Genomic DNA, 21,145 nt, shown 5'->3' with positions numbered 1-21,145 from the left:
CCGTCAGCATAATCTGTCCAGCAGGAATGACCTTATTTAGGCGATAGAATCTTATAACTCAAATAACTGCAGGATGGCCTATCTGAACACGACAGATAACGTATTTTCTGTCAACTACACCATGAACCAGTTTTCCACCTCATTTTTTTTTAGATCAGAAGTAAATGAAAAAGTGGAAGATCGCATAAGATCTTCACGTCAGCGGTGACTGAGTGCCTGCTCGGCGGGAGGCAGCGTGCACTGGCGGGAGGAGGGCTCTGGCCCCAGCCCGCGGGGAGTTGGTGGCCCGCAGAGAAAGGACACAGCTCACGGCAGACCAGCAGCATCGCGGCAGTGCTCTCGGGGCTCAGACAGAGGCACGAGCAACACCACACAGAGAGCAGAAGCACCATCTCCAGACCGAGCAGGGGCAGACTCGCGGTAGCTGTCGGGTTGGTGACGCCCAGCCGAGGGGGCCAATAAACCCAGCGGAATGTCACTCTGAGCTTTCCTTCTGCAAGATCAGACCCGCCCATGGCCAGTTATTAAGAAACATGCCCCATGCTTGCAGATGTGTGCAGAAAATGTGCCCGACGAACGGCTCAAGGCCAAAGCCCAGATCTGACGAGCAACTCTCAGGGCTGTGTACTGACGGGTCCCATAAGAGACAGAGGGCTCGGGGCGCCTGGGTGGCTCAGTTGGTTGAGCATGTGACTCTTGATCTCAGCTCAGTTCTCAATCTCAGGGTCGTGAGTTCAAGTCCTGCGCTGGGCTCCCCACTGGGTGTGGAGCTTACTGTAAAAAAAAAAGAAAAGAAATAGGGGGCTCTTTTCAGCTAAGAACTTCTGGTGGCTTCTTGGGGGCTGTCACCAGGCCGTCACGCACTCGGACTAACATGCCCCACTGAACAAGTAACCTCTGGTCTGAGCTTGGCTGACCTCTGCTCCGCCGAGGCCCGCAGACCCGGCGGTCGCTGGTCCCACAGTGAGGAAGACGCAGCAATGACAGTCACGTACTAGAAAGGACGCGGGAAGAACTGAAATGACGCCGGTTGCTTCTCAAAGGCACAGCAGCTCCTCACTCTCAGCCTAGGGAGGAAGCGCTGCCCCGGGTGCATTTCCCCCAAGGGCACGGCGGGCAGGAGCCTGCCCGGCAGCCGCGACACGCCCCCTCGACACAGCTACACATTCCCATAAGTCTCACTCGCCAGGAGGACCCGTCTGAGGGTGCCCAGCCCGCCGGCCTTGAGGTCATGCCATCCGGGGGCTCCGTGGAGGCCTTCTCTCCCCTCACACAGACCACACATCGCACACCTTTTCACCTCTAGCCAGACTCCTCTGCAACAGGAAGGCTTTGCTGACAGAAGCAGCCCTAGGCGGGCCCCCTTTCCCCTGACCTGTGGGCAACTCTTCCCAGGCTGCCCGTGAAGCCACTCCATCCCCAAGGGCACGGGGGACAGGAGACGTGCAGAGTCCCTTTCTCACAGCACTGCAGGGCCTGGGGGGAGAAGGCACCTTCGCCTCCTGATTTGTGGGCTGCCTTTGCAGAATGCCGGCAGGGAAACACCAGGAGGGTATGTCTGCATCCCGGGTCCCTACAGAGCGCCCACAGAGCCGCCAGCACACCCACGGCATTCCGCGTGCTCTCTCCATCATGATTCCGTCTCAGGACGATGCCCCAGCTCCTCTGCGGGACCCCGCTCCTGGTGCTGCAGGACGATGTCTCCCCGTACCCCCGGCCACCTGCGCCGTGCCCGCTGCCGCACAGAACACACTCCCCCTCCGTGCTTCGTGTCTGCTTTTCCCTGACCTCTCTACGGAAACGACGTCTATCCTGCCTTCCAGGGCCAGCCTGAACACCGACCGCCTCACGGTAACAACTTCACTGCTACCCCGCAGAGAGGTCTCCGGCTGCCACGGCTGCCCCTGGTGCCACACGGCACTGCCGTGCCACACGACGAGCCCGTGGTGGTCCCATCCCGGTCTCCGGTACCTGCCCTGTGCTCTGGCCTGTGCCCAACACGCAGTAGATGCTCAACAAATGGAAACAAAGCACTGGAGAGGGTGAGCAGTGAATGACCATCTGCAAGCCCCAGTTAGCAGCGCTGTGCGTGCGGAGGGCAGGGTGAGGGGTGGCTGGAAGAGCACAGTCTCGGCTCCTTCCAGGATTCATCAGCGCAGGCGTCCGCGGGAGGGAGACGTGCTCCCCGCAGAGCCCCTGTAGGAAGCACACAGACCGGGAGCTGGGCTCATCTGATGAGCGGAATTCGGAGCCCCGCACAACACAGGATCCTCAGAAAAGCAGGAACCCCATTCCCAGCCTGGTCTCCATCTCAAATGCATGAGACTAGTAGTTAGTTTTAATTGGGCCTGGGAGTGGGTGTTGAGACGGTCCTGTCAACATCAGAAATGGGCTAAGCACTTGCTCCCCGACGTAATGAAACGGAGCGGAGGAGAAGCTCATTCCTGCAGACCGAAAACACTAGACTCTGTGATCATTTAGACGTGATCCAGGCTGAGGCCCACTTCCTACGAGAAAGGACGGGCAAGCCAATCGGTGCTGGTGGAGGAGGATTTCGCCACTTCCTCCTGGAGGCCACAGCCCGGTTTGCCGGCCGCCGTACCCCTGTGGTCGTTAACGAGGTTTCCTGAAGAAGGCAGATGTCTCGAAACCTCTGGCATGATCCCTCAGAGATTGCCGGGCGTTATTCAAGGAGCTGCGTTTTGCTGGGGCAGGAGGGAAGGCAGGAACCCACCTCCCACCTAGTGCTGGGAACCCATGGTCGGAGTCGCGGCTCCCCGGGACGGCCCTGGGATCAGCAGTGTCCCTGGGCATCGGCGGCCCCTTGAGTCCCTGCCCATCACTTCGCGGGGTCTCCACAGCGACACGGCCAGACAGGTCGAGCGCATTTTCATCCTCGTTTTGTAGACGGGAAAATGAGGCCTGAGCCAGTCACGGGAGTTCCTCAAGGTTGCACAGCGGGCGCAAAGGCGCCGCGGGACCCGGACTCATGCTCTTTGCAGCGGATTCCAGCTCCAGCGCTGCTGCTGGTCAGGCTGGCGCGACAAGCCTCCCCCCAGAGCCAGAGAGCCGGTGCTCCCGGAGCAGCTGCACACCGGCTCGGCGGTCCGCTGTTCGGATCAGTGAGATGCCTGCATGCGGTCAACTACACAGAAGTACGATATAAATGTCGGACCGGCACCCCAAGCTTACTCAGTAACCACAAACCCACGCCGAGCTCCGGAGCTGGCGCTGTGCCCACAGGAGCCGAGGGGCTCGTCTCCGGGGCCAAGCTGGTCAGCACAGGCACGAGGGCCCTGCAGGAGCCGCGTGCACAGGTCTGATGACGACCAGGCCCGCGGTCCAATGGGAGCCTTCCAAGGATGACAGGGAAGAAAGGACTGGTCAGGATTGCAGGCTGTCACGACGGCAGATGGGCTGAATCTTCCAGATTCCTGGGAAGCCCTGGGAAGCGCTTACTGGAAATGGGAGTGCTCTGTACTTTGGTGATCGTTGAAGTCCACACCTCAGCTTGGGGACCAGAGGGGGCTGGGGGCCCCTCCGTCATCGATCACCACCCACAATTTGCAGTGGACAATAGTCAGGCAGACCCAGTGGGCAGTGGGCACCTCGCTCCCCAGGGCGAGGACCCAGAGTCCAGGCTGGAAGGACATCTGCTCAAGCTTCCCCTTTGCCATGATGCTTCCTATCAGACCAGGGAGGACGCCGGGAGAATGGAAACCCAGCAGGCACAGCGAAGGCCCGGTGTGCTTATTATCCAGAAATTACTCATTCCTTCCTGCCCCTCCGTATCCATGAAAAACCTGGTGTTCCTTCACCCAAATTAGAACACATTGTAAGTGTGTGGTTGGCTGCAGTCACGGTTACCAGGGAAATGCTCATCCTTCATCTTCGTATTTCCTCCGCGCTCAGAGACACATAAGTCCAGGGTGTCCCTATGTGGCCATGGACACGACTGAACTGGCAGTTTCTGCCTAAAACACAGAACTAAGTAGAGCCAGAGTTGAAACTACATGATATACTGTCCTGCACCCCTCTAGGGGAAGAGGACATCTCCCGGCCCCACCGATTCTGGGCACGACCATGGCTTTGCTTTGGCCAACGTGACCTGTGCAAATACCCAGCATGCCGAGCCCAAGCAGGGGTCTGAACGTGCTTGTGTGGTTTGGCTGGACTCTTGTCCGGCACTTCACTGCAGAAGGAGCACGCAGGGCGACCCACAGCCTGGAGCAGAGACATCGGAACCTACCACCAACCCCAAACGATAACCGGCTCCGTGTCGGTGAGCCTCTCTGTCTCAGCCTCGTCCACTGGGAGAGCTGACTGCATCACACAGGCAGACGGGAAGAGGACTGGCACGAGGAGCGGGGTGCAGCTCCGTTCGGGGGCGTGCCCAGCTGCGACTCCCCGACACGCACAGTGATGCCTGGCTCCCCAGGAGATCCTCCGGAAGTGCTGCCACCTAAGCATGGTGTAAGTCTGGCTGCAAGCAACAGGCTTGGAATCATCTGGAACATTGGCAAAGATAACCTTTGCATTTCACTAAACTGAGCTGCCTTGAGTGCCTCACCTGTAATCCAGGGGAGAGAACTGACACCAGGGGAAGACCCACAGCAGATGCAACAGTTGACAATGGAAGCTGCCCGGACATGAAAAAAGTACACAACTCCAGAATTTCCACTTTGGGGAGCAAGGGAGAGAGTAAGTCATTTAATTTAGAGCAGGTTTATTTCCCAAGGACATCACTGTACAAAATGTGGTAAATCGATGCTGGCAATGAGACCACAGACTTTATATCGTGGTCCATACTCTAATTTTGAAGAGACAGAAATCATAAAATTATGCCAGACTATGTTTTTTAAATTATGCTAAAAGTAGTTCATATCAGTAAGCTTGGAAAATGCATTTGTTCAAAGCACCTCTTTCCTTTCGATGCTCGGAAAGGCAGAGTCCCGCATCACAGCCAAGGCTCTTCTCACGGAGTCTTTGATCTGGACTCCGGTCTCGCGCTCCTGCTTTTGGGGAGGACGGCAGGGAGCTCCCAGGGAGACATTTAAAGGACTAATAATGACTCCTCATTTTCAATGAGATGTTTCTCCCTCCTTTCCCTCCTTTCTCACTTTGAGGTCATAGTATTTCATAGATGGGCACCTCACCACTCCTCCAGCTCAGACCACACAGGTGCCCCCCCCCTTTTTTTTTTAAAGATTTTGTTTATTTATTATTATTATTTTTTATTTGAGAGAGAGAGAGTGCTCACAAGCAGCGGGAGCAGCAGAGGGAGAGGGAGAAGCAGGCTCCCCACTGAGCAGGAGTCCAACTTGGGGCTCGATCCCAGGACCCTGAGATCATGACCTGAGCCAAAGGCAGACGCTTAACCAACTGAGCCACCCAGGCGTCCCGCCACCCAGGCGTCTTACCAGGCACTACTGACCTGTTGGGACAGGTGACTTTTTGTGGGGGACAGTCCTGTGCATTGTGGGATGCTTAGCTGCATGCCAGGACGCTCCCCACCAAATGACAGTAGCATCCCACAGACTGGGACGACCACACATACCTCAAGATGTTGCCAAATGCCCCTGAAGGGCAAAATCACAACTGGCTGAGAATCAAAATATACTGAACTCTTGAAGCAATTTATCAAGCTGACTTGATACGTTTCCCATATTTTGGCCAATAAAAAAACCTGTATCAAAACACTCAGGGCAGGTTGCTAATGGTTTTCTAGACTCTATCCCAGATCTACTTCACTAATCCCTGTAAGTAAGAGCCTGGCATCGACACTGAATGGAAAAGCCCCACAGTTGGTCAGTATGCAGGCCAGTCTGGGGACTATGGCACTGGCAGAGACGGCAGGGGTCACCCTTGGTGGGGGTCATCATCACTCCCCGTAGAGGAAACCAAGATGGCAGGAGTGGGCATGTTCTATCTATGTACAAAAGGGGAAAAAAAGGCAATGCATGAAATATAAAACTATAAAGCTTAGTAATTATTTCATGTAACAAAAATGCCGGTCATATTGCAATTCTAGGGTTAAGCGTGTGAGTACCTCAACGATGCTCTGAAGGACACAGGGTCTTTCTTCCACCTGTGATGTGTGGCCTATCCCCCCAGGAGAGCCCTGCTGGAGGTGGCAGGAAGTCACAGCAGTGACAGAAGTCGGCCAGTGCTCTTACCCTCTTGGCCAGATTTCCTTTAAACCAAAGTCTAAAGCCCCCTCTGACAGAGGGAAGGGAATTGGCTGTGGCTGAGTTAGACCACCATGATTCACCCGAGGCCGGGGAGGAGTATTTCTGCCCCTGAGGATGAAGCCAACACACACTTTCACCAAATTAGGGATCTGTAAACAAGAGAGGACAAGGATATGAGCCATGTGGCTGGAATCAACAGTCTGGTGCAGAGACCAGCCGTCTTGCTGAGCCTGGCTTCACGGAGTCCCCCACCTCATCCTCACCACATCCGCATTTATACACATGGATGCTGGTCATCTGGGAGGATAAGTGATCTTCCCGGGGATTATGCAGCCAGCAACTGAGCCAGAGCTAAGACATGAGCTCAGGTCTGACCAGCTGCAAATCCCGTGCCTTTGTTATCAGCCAGACCATGGTCCAGAGTACAGCAGGCACACACTGTAAGTGGGAAGGTACACATGAATTTGTTCTTATTTTGAAGATTATGAATTTACTTGAGGATGTATTTCCAAAAAAAAAAAAAAACCCACTAATGAGCAGGTCAAACTCCCATAGATAGTATTGTTTTAGACTGGGATTCATTTTTAAAACTTAATTTTCAGAAAGATATTAGACAAATAGCAGAACTGGTGATACATGAATGTAAGAAAATGGGAAAATGACACGCAGATAAACACCAGGGAAGCCCAGCTCTCTGCCTCCAGGACAGGAGACCTACCTCAGGTCACAGAAAGACATGACGAGGTAAGTCATTTTCTGAGTTAATTCTCAGTAGGGGAGAAAGGAGAATGCATTAACCTATCGATGGATGGATGGCTATCCTGACCTGGGTCCCCAGGAGACAGTCTGCCCTCAGGAGATTCACAAGGATGTTGGACATCGAGGGGACCCGGGGAGGAGGAACCAGAGAGACGCCAAACCGGTGGTCCTTTGAGAAAGAGTTCTCTGGCCTGTTGCTCAAAGGCGACCTTACCCATAGGCTGCTGCTCAAGGAGACACAGTGGTGAAAGATAAGGACTTGGGTTCCACTCTCCACTCTTCCTAGAACTGGGTCCCCTTTCTGCAGACCCGCCCTGATCTGGGCACCTTTCTCCACCAGTGCACTTACTCGGTCATCAAACCTGAGATGTGCTGAACAGGGGGAGGCCTCTGAGTTTCCCCTCCCTGCTCCTTCTTACTTGGGAAGCAGTTGAGCTGAGGGTTATAACAGGGTTATAACATGGTCATCATCTGAACATCTATTCTGTGCCACTCAGATGTCCAATCCCCAAACATCGTCATGATTCTGGGGTTCTTTTGTTTACATCATAGGCTTCCGGGCCCAGGGCGACTGCACTCAGGTGTGAGCAAATGCGCCCCGTCTTCTGGGGGCACCAGGCCTATGAGTCCTAAGGCACTTTGCCGACCTCCCTTTCCAGGGTGGTGAGCGTATCTGGGGAATGTCTATGCATCCAGGTCCACATTCCGGGGACTCTGTGGAAGGCCCTACGTGAGGGTCGGGTGGGCGTGGGCCCAGGGGCGGGCGGCTCTGGACTCTGGGATCAACTCCGTGGCTTGGTGTGGATTCTGCCCCTCGGTCGTTGACCAGCCATATTACATGATGTTCCTCTGTTGTGTTTTGCCACATAATATGCTGATTGGACTCAAAACAACAGCTGATTTTGGATGAAAACACTCTTGTATTTTCAGATGAAATAATATTAATTTGGACAGTGAGCATCTGATCAGAATTCCTTGTAAATATTTAGATCAAGTGCCTAGGGAAGAAAGAGACCCAGTTAATTGTAATTAATCATGGATAATTCATTACTTACAGTATACATCTCGGCTGGAGCTCCATTGGGCTCAGAATCTTAAAGAGGCTGCAGCCTTGGAGCTGAACCTGACTACAGAAGGTAGTGTCTCGTCGGGTGCTATCTGACAATGACGGATAGAAATGCAGGGACAGGCACGCTCCCCTGGCCCCGGCGGAGGGCGAATGAGAACCAATCATCGTCGTGGGTGGGTTGTAATTCATTTTGAGATGCAGCTCGATGCGCAGAGGTGAACAAAGGACCAGGCTGCAGCCGCCAGAATGTCTCGCCTCCGATCTTCCCTTTCTGCTGAGTCTTCAGAAGGGCTGCTTAACCTCCAGGACCTCTGGCCCTCGCTGCCCGCGCAGGGAGGCTCTGGGCAGTGGCAGAACTCAGCTTCATCATCCTCGGTGCAGCGGCATGTAATTTATTAAAGGCAAGAGTGACAGGTCTGGAAAGCATTGTCCCCAGTGGCTGAAGGAAGAAGGCCCTATAAGTGTGGTCATCGCATCGGTGGACAGCTGAGGGGAGGTTTGGGTGTGGAGGACCACGGAGGGATGTCACCACACGCCACAGGAAGAGCTGCAGGAGCTAAGGGGTCTCCCAGAGAGGTCTCGGTGGAAGGAAGCGTGGTGTTGCCTTAGACGTGAAGGGGGCCCTCAGGAACCATGGCTGGAGGGCTGAACCTTGGAGGACCCCAGAACCCTCTCCTCTGCCCTCATCCTCCTACTTGGCCTGACGCTCCTGCAAGCTCCCCTCCCTCTGGCCATCTGGGCAGAGCATCACCCCCTTGCTTGGGTCCCGGCAATAGCATTCGCTCAGCTCTCCCGAGCTCTGTCTCCTCTTCCAATCCACGTACACAGGGGCCCAATGGCTAACATGCAACCCTCATCGCCATTCACTCCCTAAAAACTCTCCCATCACTTTCAATCCCCTAGAGTAAGAAGTCCAACCCCCCATTCAGGCTTACAGAGAAGGTCTTTGAGCCCCATGCCTCCCCTGCTCTGTACTCTGCACGTCACTACCATGGCCGCCCCTGGCTGCACCTGCCTCTGAGTCACTACGAGGGGCTCACAGGTGCACACCTTGTATGAGATGGATCCTCCTTATTTGGGACTCCAGATTTACAAACGTGCCTGCTTGCCGAAATCTGGGAGCCACCCCCCATCAACACATGTGGCACCCCCATGGTCATTGTCAGCGAGCACAGGGAGGCAGCAATGTGTGTGGCCTGACGTGCACGCTCCCGGCTGAGATGCAGCAAGACGATCCTCGTCTTCCTCTTCCAGCTCTCATCCTGCAAACAAGTGTCCTTTTGTGATCTATTTAGTGCCACGTTCTCCACATTTCTGTGTTCCCCATTGAAGGTTTCACTATTTTAAATGGCCCCAGGTCGTCCTGGAAGGCCTCCTGGTGATGCCGAGTGCCAGAGGCTGTGTGTGTCTGTGAGATGGACTCATTCAGACTCGAGTCACGTGCCGTTGGCTGTGAGCTCCTGGTGATTCAGTCAACAGTCTGTGTTAAAGAGACTCACACATGAGACAAAGTTGATGTTGTCTGGTCAGTGCAAACTGTGACAGGAGTTTGCCAGAATCTGTGGTGGCTAATGCTGTGTCAGCTTGGCTGGATCATGCTGCCCCAATGTGGGGGGTCCAACATCACTCTGGATGATTCTGGGACCATGTTTCTGGATAAGATTAACATTCAAACCAGTGGACTGAGTAAAGCAGATTGCTCTCCCTGGCGTGGGTGGGCCGCGTCCGATCAGTGGAAGACCTGAACAGAAAAAGACTGACCTCCCCCAGCAGGAGGGGGTTCTACAGCAGACAGCTCTCAGGCTCTCCCTGCGGCGTGGGCTTCCGCAGGTCTCCAGCCTGATGGCGCACCTGCAGATCGTGGACAAGCAGCCTCCATAATCTTGTGAGCCAACTGCTTAAAATAAGTCTCATTCCATCTGTGTGTGTGTGCACATCCTACTTGTTCTCATTCTCTGGAGAACCCTAACTCCTGCGCCAGCCCCATATTTCCCCCTGCAGCAATGGTTCCGGCTTTCTGGCAACTTCACGGAACACAACGCCTGTAGACAGGGGAGTCGTCAGCACCGTCCTCCCTAGGTGGGCCTTACCCCGCTTGACCACCGGGCTGCTGTTATCAGGTCATGGGACTTGTCCACACATCCCACCCCACCTCCCACCTGTGACGCTCTCCCCAGCCCCCTGGGCTGCCCATCTGGGGCCTCACAGGACCTGAGGCCTCACCTCTATTGCACCCAGCACAGAAGAGACACGTGAGTGTTTGCAGAGCCGCCTTTCCCACTGTACCCCGAGTACCATTAGCATGGGGCTGCTTCTGTGGCCTCAGGGCCGGTCTGTCAGTCAGAGGAGAGGCAACAGTTTCCAGCCTTGTCATCGAGGCGCTTTCACGGGCACTCGAATGAGATATCTGCTCTGTGTACACGCATGTGTGCTGTGAAGGTCGCCCGTGTGCTGTGAAGGTCACACGTGTGCTGTGAAGGTCACCTCCTTCACACAGCAATTCCCCAGATCCTATCACAGGGCTGGAGACATCTGGATTACCTCTTTATTTTGAGGACTTGATGGCTACAGTAAAAACATGTTTTCTGGGCCAAGAACCATGCAGAAATACGGTGCCCCATGAGCCGTAGCGCCTCAAATTAGCAGGCCCCGAGCCAATGAGGCTCAGAGAAGGCGTGGCTTTTACACCAGGAGACATCAAAACCCGTACGCATCTGGGCTAAGATGGCCAAGGACTAAAGCATTTCAAGGATACCTGGCACAGAGTCTCCCATGGTACCCGCTGCGTGTCTCCTCCCTGACGTCTCTTGTCCTGGAACCACAGAACATTGGGCCGGAGAGAATGTCCAGAGGCAGTGAGCTGTGAAACCCTCAAGTGCAGTGAAGAGCGAACGTCCAGGCAACAGGATTTGGTTCACTGGCTCCTTAAAGTCACAACGATCACGAACCGTTCCAGCCCCGAGAGGCAGTGTCATCTGGAGCAGTGGAGAGTGCCCTCCCAGCGCAGGGGATGGATGCGGGCTTTCCAAGTCCCTGGGTCCCTTCTAAGCCTGAGACCAGAGTCCTCTCCCTGCTCCCTACACACCTGTCTGAGCCTGGGGCAGAGCTGCAGCAAGCCTGGGCCACGTTGTGGCAGGAATCAGTGACTCAGAGGACAGAGACCAGTGTGGTCGCCACATCCCTGGCTGGCTCATTGCCCCGGGCACAGCCAGGATCGCTGGAGCTGACAGAGGGGTCTGGGAGACCCCCCGCGGGGCGTCAAAGTGCAAGTGACACGGCCAACCTGGTGATTCCACCGCGTCCCGTTTTTACCTTCCTAACTTACTCCATCCTCTAGCGCCAAAACTTAGGTTGACATTCGGGACAATCTCACGTGGACAGTGACAAGATCAGACGGACTTGAAAAGTTGTAATGAAAAGGTGGAAAAGTCACCAAACACAGGTTCTAATCCTGGACCAAACATGTAATGGCTGCGAATCTATACAACAGAGTTCCTCTCTTGGCCCTCGGCTCCCTGTCTGTAAAACACATGGCCGTGGGGTTCACTGGGGTGCAAAGACCACCTCGGACGCTGAACTATCAGGAACTATCCTGATGTCCATTCATTAATGGGAATGTAACCATGTCGCCTGCCAGCAGAGAGCCCTCCCTCAGCGTCCGTCACACATGCAGGCTCATCCCAAGGCCTCCCATCCATGCAGACCATCCCCTCCTGCCACATTCCCCACCCTCCTGGAACGGAAGCCGAGGGCACAGGTCACCCAGCATTTTTACATGGAGACCAGCATCTGTCCTATTTCTTAGACTTAATTCACACCTGGTCAAATTAATAATCACGTTGGGAATTTGGCATCTTAGTCTTTGACACTTTTAAGAATCCAGATGTCAGATATTTTTTGCATTTGAGAAGTCCTGCTCAATACAGTAGTTCTAAGTCTGGACTCCGAAAAATAAAGTATCAAGAACATTCCATTTGTTTGTAACTATTCTTCTGCCGACCAGCAGCCCCAAATGGAAGTGATGACTTACCCCCCGAGAGTGGTGTTTGTTATAAGGCTTCCCGCTAGAAATCACTGGTTTCTGAATAATACTGGTAAAAAGTAATCGTAATAATGATCAAGGTCAGTGCTTCAAGAAGTGAATAGCTGTTGGTAAAACTGAAACCACGGATAGTCCACAATGACACTGACGTAAAACTTCATTCTAGCTCTGAGTAATTTTCACCGCATGCACACCATGGAGAGATGGCCTGCGGAAAGCACCTGTCCTATAGACTCATGCACTTCAGGCTAAATCCACCTGCACCACTTACTAAGAATACGACCTTGAAAGTATGGCTTATCCACTCGAGCCTGCTTCCTGTCTTGAAAAAACGTGGGGTCAATACCTTCACAGAGAGACTGGGGAGCTCGAAAGCACTTTATCAAAAGGAGAGTTCCGAGCTTCGTGGCTGGCACATCCCAGCACAGCCGAAGAGAATTAATACCTCCTCCTCCAGGCCGAACGTGGAGAAACCTTTATAAAACCAAGTCACCACACCCACTGCCTAAGGCTCCAAAGAAGAGAGATGTGTCCTAAAAACGTAGATGGTGATGCTATCTGGTCCAGGGCCAGAGCGCCAGGACGAGTGAGGGGAACCGGGCGCTTGACCTGGACTGAGCTCCTGTGGGATCACCTGTGTGGGGAGCAGAGCGGCTCAGAGCAGCCGGGGCGTCTTGGTGGGTGAGGACTGCAGAACCAGCACGCCTGGGTTGGAGCACTAATTCTACCGCTAACCAGAGGGTCATCTAGGGCAGGTTACCCAGCTGCAACTACACCTGAATTTCCTCACAGGATCTTTGAAAGGACCGAATCACTGTGAACACGGACGGTGCTGAGAGAGAACATGCTAGGATCTCAGCTGATGTTAGCTGTGTGTCCCCTTCAGGGGCCAGGAGACGACAGCCGCCTGCCTGCTCATAGAAAGTTACTGAAACACCCCTGCTCCTTTGTTCACTTGTGCAGGGGTAGGTTTCCAGCACAACAGAAGAGCTGAGTGACTGAGACAGAGATCACGTGCCCACAAACCCAGAACATTTAATGTCTGAGAAAGTTTGCTGGTCCCTTGAGATGGTTGATTTTATGTGTCAACTTGACTGGGCTAAGAGCGTCCAGATGCTCAGCCAAACGTTATTCTGGATGCTTCTATAAGGGGGTCTTTGGATGAGATTAACATTTAAATTGATACAGTGAGTAAATCACACTGCTTTACCCCCAGCGTGGATGGGCCTCATTTGATCAGTTGACGAACTGAATGGAAGAAAAAGAGGAACCCTCCCCCAGGGTGACAGAGAATCCTCCAGCAGATGCCTCTAGACTTCATCCGTGACACAGGCTCTCCCTAGGCCTTCAGCCGGCTGGCCCTACCTGCACGTGGGACTTCCTAGCCTCCTTAATTGTGTGAGCCAATTCCATGTCTATGTCATTGGTTTTCTTTCTCTGGAGAACCCTCCCTCAATTTCTCATGCCTTCTGTTCCCATTCGCAGGGAGGGTTCAGGGTGTTGGAATGCAACCCTGAGATTGTCATGAAACTCTTTCGTCTCTCAGGACCTCCTGGCCAAGGAGACACGAGGCCACCACCACTGCCCCGAAAGACAGAATCCCACGTGGGCTGGACTCAAGGACAGAGGAAGGAGGGGCTCCTGGCTGTCCCCACACGTGACCTAAATACCAAAGACATGATGCCCTCCAGGTCCCACCTGCTCTCTCTCTCAGTCTTTGGGGCAAGGAATTAAAATTGGAGACCTTAAACATTCTTAATCAGTTTGTTTAATTATCACATTAACACTTCCACGTTTTATGAAAACTATTTTAGTTTTTATCATCTTTTGGGCCATTATTCCAATTACTCGTGTTGGGAAATGCTGAGTCTGAGCTTCAAAGAACAAGGTGCTACTTTTTGAAGTCGTGTTGTTTGATAATGGAGTCTTCTCAGATTTCAGCATCTGGCAACGGGCTGAAACATAAAACCTTACGTATTTAGACAAGCACCACAATAGAGAGTACGTTGTGCGCGTAAGCCGACAGATGTGACATGTATGTGTCACTGTGGTTCCAGCCGACATCTGGAAATACCCTGATATTTGTTATCATTTCTCTTTAACAACAACCGTAAGACTGAGGCTTCGCTGGGGTCTCCTTCAGAGATCACGACGCTGGGAACCACTTAATGAACAAGAGCCACCAGAGGCACAGCCCAGAGCGCAGTGGTGGCTCCCATCTCACCGCGTGGCAGAACCTGGGGAGCCAACATGCCGGCAGAGCACGGCCCGTGAGGTCTGCAGCTCAAGTGACTGAGTTGCCTTCAACAGGCGGCCCCCAAGGTGGCCCGGGCCCTGTCTCCATGGCAGCGGGAGGACAGGGGACGCGTGGGGGCCCAGCGTGGCCACCGCACAGCTGCTCACATTCCACGAGCTAACACGAAGCCACACTGTCTCAGCCCCATTGCAAGAGAGGCTGAGAAACATGGCCCAGTTGTGCTCCAGAGAATCCACCATGAATTTTGGGGAGCGGCCAGAAATCTCTGCCGAACTGGGGAGAGAGAAGGCTCCCTTTGATCTAATCAGAGGCGGGAAGGCATATTTTCATGACGCAGAGGAGAACTTACTGAGTATTCACACAGCCCTACGAGACAGGTAAATCAACGTAACTTAAATTACATGTAATTTATTAAAGGCAAGAGTGACAGGTCTGGAAAGCATTGTCCCCAGTGGCTGAAGGAAGAAGGCCCTATAAGTGTGGTCATCGCATCGGTGGACAGCTGAGGGGAGGTTTGGGTGTGGAGGACCACGGAGGGATGTCACCACACGCCACAGGAAGAGCTGCAGGAGCTAAGGGGTCTCCCAGAGAGGTCTCGGTGGAAGGAAGCGTGGTGTGGCCTTAGGCGTGAAGGGGGCCCTCAGGAACCATGGCTGGAGGGCTGAACCTTGGAGGACTCCAGAACCCTCTCCTCTGCCCTCATCCTCCTACTTGGCCTGACGCTCCTGCAAGCTCCCCTCCCTCTGGCCATCTGGGCAGAGCATCACCCCCTTGCTTGGGTCCCGGCAATAGCATTCGCTCAGCTCTCCCGAGTTCTGTCTCCTCTTCCAATCCACGTACACAGGGGCCCAATGGCTAACATGCAACCCTCATCGCCATTCACTATGCCACGTGGACCAGTGTCGCGCACGGAAGCCGCTCGTCCACGCCGGAACGAGCACGCACACGGATTCTGTCCTGCAGCTTTTGGTGTCATCATTTTCTGCAGTGACCCCTCGGAGCGTCGTGGAGCCCCTAAATCCACTCTGCCAGTCTCCACGTGGCACAGACACAGGATGACCGTCCATCTGCTCTTCTCACTGCCGACGGCCGGAGAAGTGACCCCAGACCAATGGCAAGGCCCTGTTCGAGGGCCGGACACACTGGACAGCGTCAGGGCAGCGGAGCTCAGAGGGAGAATTGGACGCAGTGACAAGGGGAAGGGAGAAAGGGGGGAAACATGGGGGCCAAGAACCTGGGTTTGAATCCCACTTCTGCCACTGCGTTTCTTCCATCATTATCCACTCAACAAGCATCTCCAGGCAAATGGACGCCACAGTGCTTCCAAGAGTCAAGTCCAGACCCCTGTTCTCTTGACCTCCTGTTGCGGTGGGAAGACAGGGAGTAATAAATAAAGCGGACAAGGGGGAACGTCAGACCACCCTGTCTGACGGAGGAGAAGCCGGGTTTGTGAGCGTGCACAGTCTCTGCCAGCCCGCCATGCACTCTCCAGCCCCTAGCTCCCCTTCAGACGCCCAGCCCTCCCTCCCTCGGTCCATGCGCACTTGCCCCGGGCCCTGGTGCTGGCCAGTCGGAGCCCGGCATCCTTTCATCTGAGGGGCTCTGCTCCAGGACAACGCAGGCCACGGCCAGGCCAGCAGGATTCCCAGCTGGGACCCTTCTCTAGGATGCCGAGGGGGAAAGCTGCTCTCTACACCAGCTGCTAATGACGGGCAATGTGAACCCGAAGTTACGGACAGCCTCTGGTCTGTGCACTTGGAGAGAACCCCCTGTATCAGGAAGAGAGCCGGCCATGTGGGGACCCGCTGACGAGTCTCTCTGTGTGGCTATGCCTGATACCAGTCCTTCTCCCACTCCCCACTTATGGGAGCCCGCATATTCCCATTTTCCTTTAAGCCACTTTGGGTTGTGGTTTTGTAATTTGCGATCAAGAAGCTTCTAATATCCGAGCAAGGGAAGGAGGTGGGCAGACAGTGGAGACAAATGAGAAGCTGTGGTAGGGGATGGCCTCCAGGAACGACAGCCTCTGGGAGGGGATGTTCGCTCTGGGGCACACAGATAATAATGAAACAGCCATGTGACGAGCTGGAAAGAGAAAGTTCCAGGAAGGAGCCCTAGCAGCAAGCCCAGGAGTCACGGAAAGCCCGGGGACCCGGGGAACGGAAAGGGGCCCAGCAGTGAGCAAGGAGCCGAGGAAGCAGGCAGGGCTCCCGCTTCCCTCTGGGGGCAGAGCAGTGTCACCCAGCCGGTGTAGGCCGACTAGCGACAGAGAGCATTCGTGCAGGGAAGGGTCGCCGGGACGGGCAGACCCAGGAAAACTGCTTCCAAGACTGGACAGCAGCCGAGCAAGGGGGGATGTCGCCTTGGGTTCGGACCGGGCGTGGAGGGGCATCCTGGGGACGCAGAGCCGGAGGACGGGCCTGTCCCCTCTGCAAGACCCGCTTCTTTCAAAGCTGTCAGTCCTCAGTTTGTGCTGACTTCTTTCAGATGCTTTTGTTCATTGTCATTGTTCTCCTTCAAGAATTTCACGTCTAATTCCGAAAACAAAATAATAAATAGGCACCAAAAGCTTTGCCGAAGTGTATAATTAACCGCTTTGACAAGTGTTTTCCCTTTTTAGATTTCTTAAAACTTTTCTGGGATTTTTTTAAGTTCTTTTGTAATAATCATAATAAATTTTAAAAGCTATTTTTAACCACACGTAAACACTGGTCATTTTATCAGTTCGGAGAGACTATTTTTAGACAAGTCACAGTGATTTACCCAGAGAAGCAGCTCGCTGAATGCTGAGACAGGATAGAGCCTGCTGGCACAGAGCCACACTTGCTCCTTAAGAAGGCGGCCACCTGCCTGGCCCGCGTGACCACCGCTCCCCTGACGCTCCCCCACAAGTGACGAGTGCGAGTCTGCGCCTCCGAGGACCAGTGGAGAAGCTACGGCAAGAAGCTAGGCACCTCGGGAAAGTGCTTTCATAAAAGCCATATCTGCTCACGGCAGAAAACTCAGGAAAGACAGAAAAAAGCACAAAGAAGAAAACTCAAATTACCATGACCCTCAAAACCCCAAAATAATGATAAGCCTTCTGAGTCTCACTGCCTCTGACTCATGTGGGAGTGAAGGTGTCCTAATAATCCGCCATCCCACTAAACGGGGTCACATTCGAATGTGCAGCCCACATCTTCCGGGGCGTGGGCCCAGCTCACAGCGGTGCCCCTTCTTGAGAGCCGCCTCCCCCAATCTAGGGACACGAGTCTCAAAGACACTTCTGTGCCCGTGGCCCTGAGCGGGGCCACGTCCGCTGCTGTCCCTCGGCGGCTGTTACTGGGGGCCTGCTGTGGCAGGAGCCTCCCTCGGCGACACCACGGGGCACCGAGGAAGGCGGGTCACAGGGAGACAGAGAGGCAGAGCAGACAGACGGCCAGCTGGGAGGCCATGGGTCCGGCCGCCTTCCTGTTGCTTTCCCAGGTCTGGGCGCCCACGTAGGCTGCCCCGGGCCCAGTCTGTGCCGAGGTCGGCCCCAGGGGGCTCCTGTCACTCTTCGCAGCCAGGAGAGGGCTGGAGCGCGGCCTGGGGAGCGGCTGAGCGCGCTGCTGCCGAGAACGTCCAGGTGCGGCCACTCCTCGAGGCTCCAGGTGTGGGGCGCGAGCACCTCCGGCGACCCCGAGTGTGCACCTCTGTCCCCTCCTTCTTGCCCACAGACACAGGGCCAGAAGGGACAGTCTGTGCGCCGGCATGTCCCTCCCACTCCTTCTTCGAGAGCTGGCTGCACCATCCATTATCCTCCCGATCAGAAGCTTTCAGACATGCTACCGCTCTGAGCCAGGCCCCATCCTAGACCCAGAAAGCAGGAGGTAAAGATGTCACCCCACCTCCCGGGAACAGGGCCAAGGGGGGGGGGGCAGGTGGACGCTGGCGGCGGCAGGCTGGCTGGAGCTGGGGCGGGAAGCAGGGGGCCGAGGGGAGGGGCTCAGCCAGCTGAGCCTGGACCCCGCTGCCCAGAAGGCCTCACCGAGGACATGTGCGCAGCCCCATCCCTCTTGGTCACGGGTCCCCCACGTATTGGGCAGGCAACGGCCGCTCCCCCACAGCCCCGGACTGCCCTTGGGGTGTTTCCCTCCCAAGTCCGCTGAGGGAGGTCTCACGGCACGTCCTTCCCGTCCTGGCCCGGCACCAGGCTGCCGACCCTCCTCCTTCAGCCCGGCCCAGATTCCCTCAGCCACGGCCCGGGAAGCCCAAAGGGATGATTCCCGCGATGGGGCTCGCGCACTGTGCCCGCGTTTCCCGTGAACAGCCCTCTTGCTTGGGTCTCTAAGAAATGTGCTTAACATCATGTCATTTTCTCAAAATTTCGTGTTTACCAGGCTGTTCTGGCAAGAGCATAGTGCAGGCTGACCGGGACCCAAGCCTGAAACGCGGCTCTGATGCACCTTTAATGTTAACACTAACGTGGTCGTCCAGTCGTCCCGACTCTCCACCATTTCTGGGGGCTTTATGAGAAATGCAGAAATTTCATGGAGGGAAAGGAGCCTGCACCCTCCGGGGCTGCCCGCTGAGCTGGTTCCATACACGCCTAGGTTCTGGTTACCTCTGTCCAGCATCGAGTGCCTTAAGTGTTCCTCAGCTCAGGCTTCACCTCTTCCAGGAAGCCTTCCTTGCCTTCTCTCTCCATCCTTTGTCAATACAGGGGAACCCTTCTTTCTCTGAGCTACCATTATACCCTTCAAATATCTGTATTATTTTGCTTATAATACCACGTGAACTGGATCTGTTTCTATACCTCCTTCTCATACTAAGTTGTCACGTCCTTGAGGCCGGGAACCAAATCTGACTTCCCTTTGCAAACCCCATGGCTAGAAGGGCGGCTGGGACCTGGTCAGTCCTGGGTTGGCAGTCTGGAGTGGATGATGCTACCCCGTCCTGGTGACCACACCCCCACAACCTCTTTGTCTTTGGAAACGACCTGGTGACCTTTTTCTAATAAATAGGACACAGCAAAAAACGATTGGCTGTCCCTTCTGAGATTAGGGCACCAAGACCGTGACGTCGGTCTTCCTCACTGGCCTCTGAGTCTCCCGGAGCCCTGGCCTCAGGGGTAGCCCGCCGCCATCCCGTGAGCACTCTACCGAGAGGCTCGCACAGCAAAGGGCTGAGGACCCGAGCAGCAGCTAGAGGCACAGAGGCCCGCTCAGAGCCACTCGAGGGAGCCCGGACCAGGGTCGGCCCTCAGCCCTGCCCGCGCAGGCTGCGCCCAGCTGACCAGCCTGACTGGGACCCGCGGAGGCCCCGGGAGGCGACCAGCCATGGCGCAGAAACTGGAGACGCTGCATGCTCTTCCTTCGAAGCCACTAAGTCTCGGACTGATTCGTTACACGGTGCTGCTGGCTGATGCAGTGCTCACCTGTTACGTCCACTCCCGACGTGAGGACGACACGGGGCGAGGGCGGGCGTTCAGGCCGACAAGACGCCGAGACCATCAAGACTGCAAGACAGGAAGCATAAAAGGATATATAAAATATATATATAACAAATAAAACCAGGCCCTAACCACGGACAGTTCGACATGACTCGTGGCGACAAGGAGCATAACGTGCGGTCAAGTGCGTTCAAACCTGAGTCCTGTCTTGTAAGGGCATCAAGATGGGCCGCTTCCCTTCCCCTCAGAGGCTTCCGGAAAATCCAAACATCAGCTTGCAGGGGAAACACTCCAATCAATATTTAAGAAATATTTACTAATAACCACTCCTTCACAGGCCCTCTCTTAGCAGCTGGGGACCCAGAGACAAATGCACCCCAACCTCTCTACTCGAGGGCCACAGATGAACACGACGGCAGAAGCTCCGAGTGGCCCCGGAGGCCCAGAGTGATCACTTAACCCGCTCCTCACTGTATCCCCTGTCCAGCACGCATGCTCCTAAGGGGTTCTGTGGGACAGTAAAGTCAACTTCTGAGCGCGACGGTTTGTGATAAACTGGAGGGTGAGAGACTGAAGGCATGTTTCTAACCCCCTAATGCTCTGAGCAGGTGCTGACGAAGGACCTCTTTCTCCTGGCGCTGTCAGAGGGGACGAGCAGAGTTTCGGGGGGCCTATTTTCATGAACTTCGGGGCCAGGCGGGACACTGGGAACCACCTCCCAAGATCGCGTCTGGGCACTTCACGGGAGAGCAGCTGCACTCCTGAGCCCAGGACCCTGGGACACGGGCTCCACAGCAGGACCATGACATCCACCTCCCGGCTCCGTTCCCCCTGCCTCTCTCCCTTAGGCCTCTCTGTGCGTGACCTCCGCACACCTACCCCCAGGCCTGTCCACAGCCTCCACACACCTCTCCCCCAGGCCTGTCTGTCCACAGCCTCCACACACCTCTCCCCCAGGCCTGTCTGTCCGTGGCCTCCGCACACCTCTCTCCCGGGCCTGTCTGTCCGTGACCTCCGCACACCTCTCCCCCAGGCCTGTCTGTCCACAGCCTCCACACACCTCTCCCCCAGGCCTGTCTGTCCACGGCCTCCGCACACCTCTCCCCTGGGCCTGTCTGTCCGTGACCTCCGCACACCTCTCCCCCAGGCTTGTCCACAGCCTGCGCACACCTCTCCCCTGGGCCTGTCTGTCCGTGACCTCCATACACCTCTCCCCTGGGCCTGTCTGTCCGCGACCTCCGCACACCTCTCCCCCGGGCCTATCCACAGCCTCCGCACACCTCTCCCCTGGGCCTGTCTGTCTGTGACCTCCGCACACCTCTCCCCCAGGCTTGTCCACAGCCTCCGCCCTCTCCCTGGGCCTGTCTGTCCGTGACCTCCATACACCTCTCCCCCGGGCCTGTCTGTCCGCGAC

At 55.3% G+C, this 21,145-nt stretch overlaps 1 long non-coding RNA gene across 1 annotated transcript in view; it reads right to left on the bottom strand.

Moving 5' to 3' along the window:
• Positions 1-21,145, bottom strand: part of LOC103658948 — a 234,646-nt gene that overhangs the window by 34,135 nt on the left and 179,366 nt on the right. Inside the window, exon 2 of the long non-coding RNA XR_567362.2 lies at positions 19,717-19,797. This is a non-coding gene — a long non-coding RNA (uncharacterized LOC103658948). The remainder of the gene's footprint in view (positions 1-19,716; positions 19,798-21,145) is intronic.

This window comes from Ursus maritimus, unplaced genomic scaffold, assembly GCF_017311325.1.
Source record: "Ursus maritimus isolate PB19 unplaced genomic scaffold, ASM1731132v1 scaffold_6, whole genome shotgun sequence".
Taxonomy (NCBI): Eukaryota; Metazoa; Chordata; class Mammalia; order Carnivora; family Ursidae; genus Ursus; species Ursus maritimus.
Note: the sequence above shows the minus strand (reverse complement) of the source record. Positions and strands in the feature narration are given on the sequence as shown.